Source organism: Lepisosteus oculatus, chromosome 4 (genome assembly GCF_040954835.1).
Source record: "Lepisosteus oculatus isolate fLepOcu1 chromosome 4, fLepOcu1.hap2, whole genome shotgun sequence".
Taxonomy (NCBI): domain Eukaryota; kingdom Metazoa; phylum Chordata; class Actinopteri; order Semionotiformes; family Lepisosteidae; genus Lepisosteus; species Lepisosteus oculatus.
Window position 1 is genome coordinate 3,940,541 of NC_090699.1, and position 12,575 is coordinate 3,953,115.

At 45.0% G+C, this 12,575-nt stretch overlaps 2 protein-coding genes and 1 non-coding gene across 6 annotated transcripts in view; 1 reads left to right on the forward strand and 2 right to left on the reverse strand.

Annotated features, from left to right (window-relative positions):
- LOC138238056 (butyrophilin subfamily 2 member A2-like) overlaps positions 1-12,575 on the reverse strand; it is a 223,328-nt gene that overhangs the window by 138,502 nt on the left and 72,251 nt on the right. The window lies entirely within an intron of this gene.
- The window catches only part of LOC138238054 (butyrophilin subfamily 1 member A1-like), a 149,354-nt gene that overhangs the window by 99,065 nt on the left and 37,714 nt on the right, over positions 1-12,575 (forward strand). The gene's annotated exons all lie outside the window — the stretch shown is intronic.
- LOC138238468 (U1 spliceosomal RNA) lies at positions 1,727-1,896 on the reverse strand. The gene has a single exon (XR_011189521.1). It is a non-coding gene; the product is annotated as a U1 spliceosomal RNA (small nuclear RNA).

Here is a 12,575-nt window from a genome sequence, read left to right on the forward strand (position 1 = left end):
TTAATATCGTTTATGGCCTTCACACGCGTTGCAGTATGCTCCTATTCTTTTTATGCTCAGCGACTAAGATTTCCATTCAGTGGTAAAATTCAATATCTACAACGGGCACAGCAAAGACGTTTACTGTAAGTCTTTCTACGACAGACCAACGGACCACGAGTGCCCCTGTCGGTCAACCAATCACGTACCGCGGTACCCAACGTCATCTTACGTCATGATACGCGATACCGCAGCCAATTACCTGCGGTACGTGTCTGTACCGCGCACTTTGAATGGCTGCATCTGTATATATTAAGTGTACCATTATAATGATAAAAGTTTGATTTGGGAGAATAGGTTCAACCTCTCTTCCTGTTTGTCCCTCATGGCCCTGTCCTGGGTCCCCCACTGTTCTCTCTCTGTACCCCCTCACTGTGTCCCTTTGTCCACTCATCTCTTCCTGTAGCTCTTCACATCACTTTTAGACTGAGGATGCTCCACCAAACCTCTCCTTTCCCCCTCTAGTATGCAGATCTCCTCCAGTCTCAGCTGTCTCCTCCTGAGGGCACTCTACCCTCGTACATTCAGCTCTGAGTCTGACCTTTCTTTCTCTTTCTGCTTCCCCCTGTGTGGATCTCTCCATCTCTTCCTCTTGACTCTGTCTCTGCCCTCTCCCTCCTCTTCCTCTGCCCAGGATCTCAGCATATCTCTTGATCCCTCCTTCTCCTATTCCCTTCTCTGGCACTTTCCCACCTGGAGCAGCATTCCTCGATTCTGCTCCTTTTTCACTAACTGTTCCACACAACTCCCAGTCCTGGCCCTGGAGGTCTCTCTCTCAGACTAGTTTACCTTCATCTTCACTGGACTGTCTGCAGCTCTGCTGTCTTTCCTCTTCCTCTCTGCTGTGTTAATCCCACTGCAGTCTGTCCACTGCCTCCCTCTGGCCACACACGTCTCATTCAAACCCTAGTCGTTCCCTACTGGTGTCTCATCAGTCGAGCAAACAAACAAAAAAACAGAATCGCAAAATATACCACTTTACATTATTATATATACCTAAAACAGTATAGATGACCACATCTCGTTAAGGTTAAAAAAGGAAAAAGCTTCCATAATACAGGCTTTAAAAGTTACAGTTCGTTTTTCCACGCAGATGTTTCCCAGTAAATGCACCGCTTATGCAGTTATCTGCCCAGCAGGCCGCCGGCGCCACCCTGTGGTGAAGAGCAGCAGCTCAGACAGGTCTCTCTATTTCCAGACGGAGCTGCGGCAGCCGGCGCAGGCTGCAAAGGAACAGGTAAAGGTTTGTTCCTGCTGAAAGGAGAAGATAAGTAGCAACGTGTCGGCTGTGGAGCTCCTTCAGGTGCCTTCTTCGGTCTCCACAGCCGAAATTTGTGTTTCTTCTATTTTCAGCATGGAATGAACCTTTACTTGTTCCTCAACGCGCGTACTGGTGTATCTTAGCCACCGCAGCCACACAGGATGACCCTAACCCGCCTGTAGAAGCACATCGCGCCAACAAATAATCTTTCCCGTGTGCGCCGACCTGCCGTCCTTGCAGCATAAGACTTATTTTTTATTATTAGACGCATAGAGAATTTACAAGTACAACCCGAGGATCAGACACAGTACAAGACTACATCAAGCTCCGCCTGACGGGCACCGCCGAGAACTACACCTACTAGCACTCATACAGCAGCGGCTTCCGCAGAGCGCTGTGCGTCAGTCTGTTTTTTAACAAGCTCGCCAGGGGAGAGTGCGAACGCAGTCCCCCACTACCAGAAATTATGCAGTCGAGATTCCCACATTTGGGGAATTCGCAGGGGTCAGCACAGCCGGAGTGCAATGGCCGAGCCTCGCCCTGGGTGAACCGATTTCGATTTTTAAGAACTTTATTTTCTTTTCACAAAAAAATACAGGACATCACAAATCAGAAAGCTTTACATTAATATACATACTTAAAACAGTATATATGATCACATCTCATTACATTTTGACACGGTACCAGTTACATAGCAACAGTTTTCTTTTATTCTGGTGCAAATCACATTCTTTACTTAAGCATGATAATGTTTTTCACAGTTTCTTGAGATATTGACCTATGCTCTCTATTTCCCACAGATTTTCTGCTTCCTCCCTCCCTTCTCTCCACAGATCTCTGAGGTAATAGTTCTCTCGGGTGATGAACAGGGCCAGGCTACCTGCTGCCTTGACTGGGACCTCGATGCCTTTGAACAGCCCCATGTTCCTCACTCTCCACAGGGCGTCTTTCCAACTGTTCACCACGGCCCAGATCCTGTCAAACACGTCAGGAGGAAGTTTGACAGGAGAGATGCCGTATATGACGAAAGCAGCGGTCAGGGTAAATTGGGGCGAGAGAGCCTGCAACCAATCTTCAAACTGTGCCCAGAAGGCCTTAGCAAAAAAGCAGGACCACAGGAGATGGGTCACAGTCTCCTCCTCGCCGCAGCCCACCCTAACGCAGCGAGGGCTGGGGGTGAGGCCCCTACGGTACAAGAAAGTTCGTACCGGTAAGCACTGGTGGACGACACTCCAGGCTAAATCTCTGTGAATGTTGCACAGAAACTTAGAGGATGTGTGTTTCCACACCTTCCTTGTTTGGGCTGATGTTAAAATGTCCACAGGGGTCTGCCTATTGTTCTGGGGTGCAACGAAATCTTCCAGTTTTTGGACGCTGACATCTCGGAGGGGAATATGGCCAATTCGGTGAGATCTTAGAAAACTTTTAACTGTCCAATAAATTGCAGGGCATGTGTCAGAGAGTGGGACATCCAGCTTGGGTCTGACACCCCACACTCTGAACACCTCCCTACCTACCCAGAGCCTGGAAAAATAAGTCCAGGTACGCGCTGCAGGTGCTGTTGCAAAGCCTCTCAGCACAGAGGCCAGGAAAATGCACAGCAGCTTCGTAGCAATATCTGGGACAGACCTCCCCCCTGAGGGTAGCGGCCTGTACATTATTTCCCTTCTGAGTCTTTCCTGCTTCGCACCCCATAGAAATTGAAACATCAATCTCCTCAGCACCGCCGCAACACGGTGTGGCATTGGAAAGGTAGAAGCCAGAAAATTCAAGACAGGCAAGAGCTCGGCTTTGATGACCAGCACCTTCCCTGTCATGGTGAGGTCTCGGTCCTTCCATTGCATCAGTTTTTTGTTTAAGATTGGCAATTTGTTCTGCCAATTTACTGTTCCCATCTCTTCTCCAAAATACACCCCCAGGACCTTAATTCTCTTCTCTTGCAGCCTGAGATCATGTCCTTCTTTTGGCTCCCTCCAGTTCTGATAAAAAATCTCACTCTTAGATTTGCTAAGTTTTGCGGAGGAAGCCAAAGAGAAAAGATCACAGCACTGCAGAGCTCTGCTAATTGAGGCATTGTCAGAGAGGAGCAGGGTGACGTCATCCATGTATAGAGATGTCTTTACCTCTCCTCCCCCACTTCCAGGCACTGGTATCCCATTAATGGCCTGATCCTGGCACAAGGCACAGGCTAAGGGCTCCATAGCCAAAACGAATAACAAGGGGGATAATGGGCAGCCCTGCCTCACCCCTGAACAGACTTCAAAGGGGCGTGATCTATTGCCATTAACCATTACTCTGCTGTTGCTACCTGTGTACAGCAGGTTAATCCACTTTCTCATGATGGGGCCAAACTTCATGTGCTCAAGTACCGATGTTAAGTACTGCCGGTTTAGGTGGTCAAAGGCCTTTTCTAGGTCTACACCTAAAATGCACAGAGGGAGGGAGCGATCCTCTGAGTACAGACAGACATCCCTCAACAAGGCCAGGTTGTCGCTCATCAGGCGTCCTGCTATCCCACAAGTCTGTTCTTTCCCTACCAGTGAGGTCACTACATTTTGTAGGCGCAGGAAAAGGGCTTTGGACAGGATCTTAGTGTCTACGCCTAACAGGCTGAGGGGTCTCCAGTTCTTTATGTCATTCTTTGCTCCTTTCTTAAACAAGAGAGAGATAGTGCCTTCTCTTAAGGAGTCAGGCAGCAATTCTGTCTTATAGCTTTCCTCAGCTCTTCTACTGTCAAATCCCTCTCAAGTACTTCCCTATCTTCTTCACTCAAAACGTTTTCTAGCTTTGAGGTAAAAAAATGAATTTCTTCATCCTTTACCTCTGTAGAGCTGTACAGTCTTGAGTAGAAGGCCTCGGTGCAGGAGAGGATAGCACTCGGCTCTGTTCTCTCTCTTCCCTCCTCATCAACTACACTTTCCATGACAGACTTGGAGCCTACCACTTTCCTGAAAAAGAAGCGAGTACACTTCTCATTTTCTTCCAAGAACTGCACTCTGCTTCTTAACAGCACTCCTCGACTACTTTCTCCGGCTATGCTCCGGATGTCCTTTTTTAAAAGGGCGATATCCTCGAGCACATCGAAGCCACTGTGCAGCATCGTGTAGAGACGCTGGAGCTGCCTCTGTTTCCTGGCTAGCACTCCTCTCCGTCTGGCAGCAGCCTTCCTTCCCTCAGCCATGAAAAAGGCCTTTGTCCTCATCTTCACCTCCTCCCACCACTCTCCTACTGACCCGTACAGACACTGCAAGGACAGCCACTGTGATAGTTTCTCCTTGTAGCGGGATACTACCCCCTGGTTCTCTAGCAGCTTTGTGTTGAGTTTCCAGAGGCCTGGGCCAAAGACAGTCCCGCCCCGGAGTTCCACTCTACACCCTAAAGCCTGATGATCTGAGAAGAAGACAGGCTGAAGAGTGACCCCAACAACTTTCACTCTCTCTGAGACAAAGCAATAGTCAATTCTGGAGCTGCTATTCCTCCCTGACCATGTATATCCTGCTGTTGTGGGATATATACATCTATATGTGTCTGAGAGTTTAAAGTCTTGAACTAAGTTTTGCAGGGCCAGTGAGCTGGAATCAGACGCAATTAACAAACTAAGCGCTAGCTTTATTCATTAACAACCACACGGTATACACGCACATGAGGAGACTGACGAAACACATACACATCTTCAGGGTGGTAATTACTTAACAACACGCTATACTCTTATAAGACTACACAGGGCACTAGAACTACTAGGACATTATTTACACAGGTAGGGTCAGCCGCTGGTCATCGTGCTGACCCTCAGACTCTCCCCGGCTACCACTCCCAGCATGCCCAGCGGTACTACGAGCGCCTAGGGGCGCCTCCTCCTCACCACCAGGCGAGGGCGTAACAATACCAATAACAGCAACATACAGTTTACATAATATGTTATGTTCCAAAATTAATATCGTTTATGACCTTTATGTCCTTCGTTATGCTCTTCGTTAATGTCTAAGCCGGAACACATCATTATATCTCATTTTTTATTTTTTTTTTAAATTAAAAATCGCTTGCCCAGCCTAACAGTATTGTTGTTATAGTTTGTATCCTGTAAAGCGCTTTGAGGAGCCACCTTTAAAGGCGCCATATACAATCAAGTTCATTATTATTACTATTGTTAATTTGCTGGACAGAGAGGTGAACATTATTACGCAGAAGACTGTGCTGCTGTAATACAGTTTAAAATAATTAAAAGTCTATACAGTATCAGCTTTATTTATGGATTGTAATTTTAAAAAAGTCAAAAACCGCACTCAAAATACAATTTAGAGCTTTCTGGCAAGAGGAGACACCCAAATTAATAATGTAACATGCCACTGTTTGTGCATGAACATAGTTATATTACTATTTCCTTAGATATGCGATTGATTGTTTTTTTTTGAATCCCCGGCGGAACCGGGCATCCATAAGAATCAAGTAATAGGTTTATTCCATGCTGAAAAAAAGAAGAAAGAAAACACATTCCATAAGAATCAGCACTTTTATATATCGCCTTTAAAGGTGGCTTCTCAAAATGCTTTACAGGATAAAAACAACAATAACAACAACAACAACAACATTGTATTTCATTGCACTTTGACAGATCGTCCTTAAATCAATTGTTGATTTAAAGTTTGACAGTAACCCTAACACTAACCCTATTTTATTTTTTCAAAGAAATGTTTGTTTAAAAAAAAGTCATGGTTTTAGCTGGATTTGAACACCCAATGTGTGATGTATAAGTCAGGAACCTAACCCACAGCGCCACTGCCAAGGTCACATAAGGAGTGTTGAAAAAGCCCTACAGAAACATTATCAGCAGACAATGTACAGCGTGTACTATTCTTGTGTTGCTAGATTCACTGTGGGACACTCCCTTCAGACTAAAGAGACTCAGTTCCTTCAGCCTGTCAGTGTGGGACACTCACTTCAGTCTAAAGAGGCTCAGTTCCTTCAGCCTGTCAGTGTGGGACACTCACTTCAGTCTAAAGAGGCTCAGTTCCTCCAGCCTGTCAGTGTGGGACAATCCCTTCAGACTAGAGACTCAGTTCCTCCAGCCTGTCAGTGTGGGACACTCCCTTCAGTCTAAAGAGACTCAGTTCCTTCACCCTGTCAGTGTGGGACAATCCCTTCAGACTAGAGACTCAGTTCCTCCAGCCTGTCAGTGTGGGACACTCCCTTCAGTCTAAAGAGACTCAGTTCCTTCAGCCTGTCAGTGTGGGACACTCCCTTTAGACTAAAGAGACTCAGTTCCTTCAGCCTGTCAGTGTGGGACACTCTGTCTGTCAGTATCTATTAGTCAGTCACTTTCTAGTCACCAACATTTAGTCTAGCGGACTAAATTGTAATTATAATTATTTAAATTATAATAAGTATTTTAGTTGAGACCTGTCTAATATGGAACAGACCTTTTACAACATTGTTTTTACAACATTGTAGTCATAGAGACATTTTAGTCAAGCAGTTTAATTTATTTGTATAATAAAATGTATTTCTAAGAGAATAATTGAACAGCTCGAAGTTCGATATTCATTTTGTCAAAAGTGTTTTCCGCGGTACAGCACTGCGTCACAAAGTGAACAAAGTGAAATATTTCAAATGTGGTCGGAGATGCAGAATTAGGAGCTTTTCAGCTTGTTCTGAGAGTTTGGACACGGCTGGGATTAAAACAAAAGTGGCAACAAGTAACGCATTGTAGCGCGTTTTGTTTCAGGACAGAGGAACTAAAATAAGCGAAATGAAATATATTTATATACTGTACATGCCAAAGTTTCAAAAATAACCCCTCAGATAATGATGTTGAATACACAAACTGCTGAAGCAGTGCAGTAATCTCCCGGTGTAGTCTCTCGTGTTTTGGGTTAGTTTATATATATTAAACACTGCTGAACACAACACCAGGAATGAGTTTAACTTCACTTTTTACTAGAACAGCAGGTCTGTCGCCATCTTCTAACCCGGCTGCTCTAGGGAGCGTCTCACAATTACCACACTAACCAGCGCTCAAGGGAGTGTGTTAAAACTACCTCTCACGACACAGTCCCTCTGTGGACAGAGAATCGTCCACATAAAATGTCCAAACGGCAGGACGAAGACAAGACCGACACGGAGCCCAGGTTTCTGTCTCTGAAGAAAAAAAAAACTGCCCCTGGCTTTCATATGAAGGAAAGCAGAGGTTTCACTGGCCCATTACCAAACTTTATTGGGAAATAAAATAAAGAAAAGACTAGAAAACGATCAGAGATCAAATAAAACGTCTCTCACAAACCACCACAGTAAAATAAACCCCAAATAAAATACTGAACATAGTCATGAATCCCTGTATTAAAGACAGCCGGGTATTAGACTGGCTATAGCTGGTAACAGAAGCAGCGCTGCCTGTAAACTACAACTCCCATAAACACTCTGATCCACTTCCTGTCTGCGTCACAGTCCCTACTCCTCCTGGCTGTGGTGACGTCAGCGGGTCCCTCCCCGTTCTGGCAGCTTCACGGTCATCGGCGCGCGCAGGTGAGACTCACACGGGATTTCATTTTTAAAAGTTTATTTTCTCAAAAATTAGAAAAAAACACAGCAGGGTTTCCAGAGATATTTACAAGTCAGGAGTACAGCAGGCTGGTAGCGAGTTATCTCGCCCTCTCTCGTACATGTTATTTTTCCCCGTTTAAATGTGATATAGTAAATAAAAAAATTAAACACGACACAACATCATCAGTTCTACAATTCCTACTATATTTCTGACCTCACCTCACTGCCCGTCAGTAAACCCGTCTCCCAGTGTGAGCAGTGGACAGAGAGCTGGGAGAGAGTCAGCCTGTGTTCATGAGTCAGTGACGGGTTTAATCTCCACACTGACAGCAGGCAGCAGCTCAAGGTCTTTATTACGATCCAGAGTCCAGAAGACAGGATAGATCTTCTCCCCCTGAGGGAAGACCATGTCAGTGAAAGTGTAGACATGAGCTCTGGACTCCACTGTGTAAAAGGAGACCTTCCTCTCCTCAATATCCACACACACCCCCAGCTTCCTGGGCTGCAGACTGAGGGGGAGATCAGTCTCAGGGTCAGTGAGAGCAGAGAAAACAGACCGGTAAGAGTCCAGACACCAGTAACCCTTCTGGGGAGAGAAGCTGAACTCCCCTTTCCTCTCTGCAGACTCTCTGGTCACTCCTATTCTCCACCAGTCATTCACCTCCACCTCCCAGTAGTGTCTCCCTGAGGTGAAGGCCTCCCTGCTCACGACACAGGGCTCTTCATCAAACCTGTGAGGATTGTCAGAGAGACTCTTCCACTGTCCCAGTCTCACTCTCTTCCCATCCTCAGACAGGCTGAGCCCACAGTGAGCTGTATCAGGGTCCAGAGTCACAGCAGCTGGGGAATAAAACACAAACATCACAACAGGCTCCTGCCAATCACAGTCCAACTCAACTCCATCAGACTGTGAAATGTCTTTGTCCCCAAACACACCGAGAGAGAAACACCAGTCAATTACTAATGACTGCTCTTCCCTTCCAGAGAAACGACATCTTCTTCACTGTTTCACTAGTGTTACACATGGGAGTGATCCCAATATCCTCTAAATACAAACATTAAACACTTGTGTTCACAGCGATGAAACTTTATTTTTTAAACGACATTATTAATAAACACAGGACCGACCGGACTGCAGGAGAAACTACAGCCCGACCACTCGCTTTCAAACACTTCACAACCCACCACAACGACCTGTATACTGTAAGAAACTGGACAGCCTGTCTGTTAAACCGGTTTATTTCAAATCCCAGTTCAGCAGCTCGTTCATCTTCTCTGAGACCATTTTCCTGACGACGCAGAATAAAAAAGTGCTGAATTCAAAGACTGTATAGTGCTCGTTTTTACAGAAAAAAATATATAATGGCAAGTCTTACTGAAATATAATAAAGCCTTAACACTTACTTTGAAAATGCGAAGAAATATCCAAAGTGTTCAGTTTAAAGCAGAAATAACACATCCAGAAACCCGGAGAGAAAGACGAGAGAAACAGAGGCGCTCATACTGACTTCAGACTGCTCGCGCTCACTGTCCGCCTCTCTGATAGGAGACACCAGCTGTCAATCAGCGAGCTCTGACCACTGAGAGACGGGAGGCGGGGCTTATCCATGTCCAGAGCGAATGGGGGTTTTAATCAATTCAAGAAGCTTTATTCGCATGACTAATGAATACTGACTTAATACTCTCCTCATACTAAATAGGTAAGTATGAACTCTTGATATTTAATACTGAGTAAATACTCCCCTTTGCTTGTCTGCCTGTCAATCTAGTGAAGATCAAAGAGATTCTTATCAGCTCTTATTGTTTTACTCCTGGATAATAGAAAGGCTGTATAAAAGAGCCCATCTAGTGTAAAATATATAAATATAAATAGATTGAACATGGCCTAGAAAAATAGGTATCTACATGTGCTACATCACTTTTGAAGAAATTAAATGTTTTTTTGGGGGGTGGATATTTCTTCCTAGCGTGTGTACTGAGTAAGATATATATACATCTGATGTTTCAGACTTGATGTCCAGGTGGTCCCTTGAATTCAGACCCTGAACCAGGCCTGGACTCTCTATCCTGTCCAAGATATTGCAAGATGTTCAGGACACAAACACTCCAGGAGATAATGACCTTTGAGGAGCTGGAGGTTAAAGAGGTTCAGCTCCTGAAAACACAATATTAACACAGCCAGAGGAAAGAGGGAAACAGAAGATGAAAAGGTGATTTTATCATGATTCTTCCTGCTGACCCATCAGCCTGGTTGATGTGTGAAGAGAAACTGCCATTTCTCAGACAAGAGAGAGGCCTACAGGCCCCAGAGGAGCCCCTGTACCAGAGTCACACTGCTGCCTCTCACAAGAGACTGTGTGTCTGTGAAACTGCAGGGGAAGAGTACTCTCATTATACCATCATTTTATTCCAACCTCTAACAGTTTTTTTTCCTTAGGATTTGAATGGCTTGTTATTATGAGACTTGCTCTGCTCCTGATTCCTCCTGATATTCCACAGTTATTCCCAAATCCAGGGTCACTGGCTCTGCCACATTCAGCCTGTAGACCCTCAGTCAGGAGTGAGCAGAGACCAGAGCACATGGCCTTCAGGGAAAATGAGTTTTCTACACTGTCAGTCCCTCCAGGAGAGACTCATACTGGCCATTAGACTGAAACACAGGATGGAGATAGAAATTCCCACCATGAAACTTTGATTGATCTTAACAGCCCACATTTAGGATGTTACAGAAACATGAGACTGAAATACATCTCCTTCTGACCATCTCACACTAAAGAGACCTTCTGGACTCAAGACCTCAATAACCCCAGACACTAGGGCTTAAAACAGCATCTCTACCATCAAGAAGAGACAGACCTACCTGCAGCACTGCACAGCCACTGCCATTCTGAAACACAGAGATACAGACACTATTAATCACTGTCACACACTGGAACACAGAGATACAGACACTGTTAATCACAGACACACACTGGAGCACAGAGATGCAGACACTGTTAATCACAGTCGCACACTGAAACACAGAGATACAGACACTGTTAATCACAGACACACACTGGAACACAGAGATCCAGACACTGTTAATCACAGACATACACTGGAACACAGAGACACAGACACTGTTAATCACAGACACACATTGGGCTCCATAATCGAGACAGAGTTGTCACTACAGTTTTCATTATGAACCTCAAAGTACCAAAATTCAGGGGGTCAGAGGTAATGAAATTCACTGGAGACCACTAATGCTATCTTGAACTGGTTTCTTTTAAGAGACTAAAAGTTACGATTACAAGAGAACTTCAGACATACAGTATCAGTATAAAAAATCAGAAGCTCAGCTTCATTCACACTGAAACCAGTGTGAAACCTCCTCTTTATTGCTCATGTTCTAAGAATTGAAAAAAAAAACATTAGTAATATAGAAATATTTAAGAACAGACTTTTGTGATGAGTTATTTTAATGATACATTGTTAGTGTTGTCCAGGTCTTTCCTGATCCAACAGAATTGCCCTTTAGGGAGCTCCTGCCCCCCAGTTCCCCAGTTTAAATACCCCTCTGTCCTCCACACACACTGACAGGGAGAGAGCTGGAGCCCAGCAGGAGCTGTGACTTTACACACAGTGGACTTACGCAAGTCAGGGATGGGGCTGCCTTCACCTGTACAGAAGAAAGGAGAGGGTCAGTACTGAGCTGTAGTGTCCTGGGGGACACTGTGTCCAGCACAGACAATACTGGGGTTATACCACAGACAGGTGAACAGGGCAAAGGTCATGTAAAGATATAGTTTATAGTGTGACAGCGTGTGGGTTATCAGGCTGTGTTGTTTGCTAGGTTTATGTCTAATATCTCTGAAGGAGATCGACCACCAATGTGAAAACAGCTCACAGCCAGCAGCCCACTGAGACCCAGCAGTGTGAGCCTGGCCAGTACCTGGAGGGGAGACTCCTGGGAGAGCTGAGGCTGCTGCTGGAAGAGGTGTTAGTGGGGCCAGTAGGGGGCACTCACCCTGCAAGCCCCAGTACAGTGACAGGGACACATTATTGTTATTATGTAGGATCACGAGGTCAGCAGTGAAATAGTGTTCTTACCATCAGTTGTGTAAATATTGTAATAACGGATTTTTATCATCTCTGTTTATTAAAGTGCTCCACTGTGTAGGACTCATGATTTGTACCCATGACATGTAGTCCCCTACAGACTGTGAGCTTTTCATAGTAAAAAGGTTTTGATTTAGGTTGGGTGATTTTATAGCTCAGTCAGTCCAGCACAGACATGATTTCACTGGCTGAATGACAACATGATCACTGTGAAAGGAGATGAGGTTTTCCACAGGAATATGATGTGAACCTGCAGTGAATCTCAGTTTACACTGATTCTCATTCTCCTTACTCTTTTATCAGTGCATTGCTCACCAGGAATCAATGCTCATTTATATTAGTCCTCAATAGCAGTACTGTGTCTGTATCTTCAACAGGAAACACAGACCTACCTGCAGCACTGCACAGCCACTGCCATTCTGAAACACAGAGATACAAACACTGTTAATCACAGTCACACACTGAACCGCAGAGACAAAGACACTGTTAATCCTAGTCACCCACCGGTAATATAATGTCAGTAAAATCAGTGCCGTCAGTCAGCAGAGTTTCGTACAGTGTACATACGTGATTTAGGGATAGGAGCTCGCTTCACAGCATCTGCAGAGAGAGACAGTAGATCTTTATTGTATTAAAG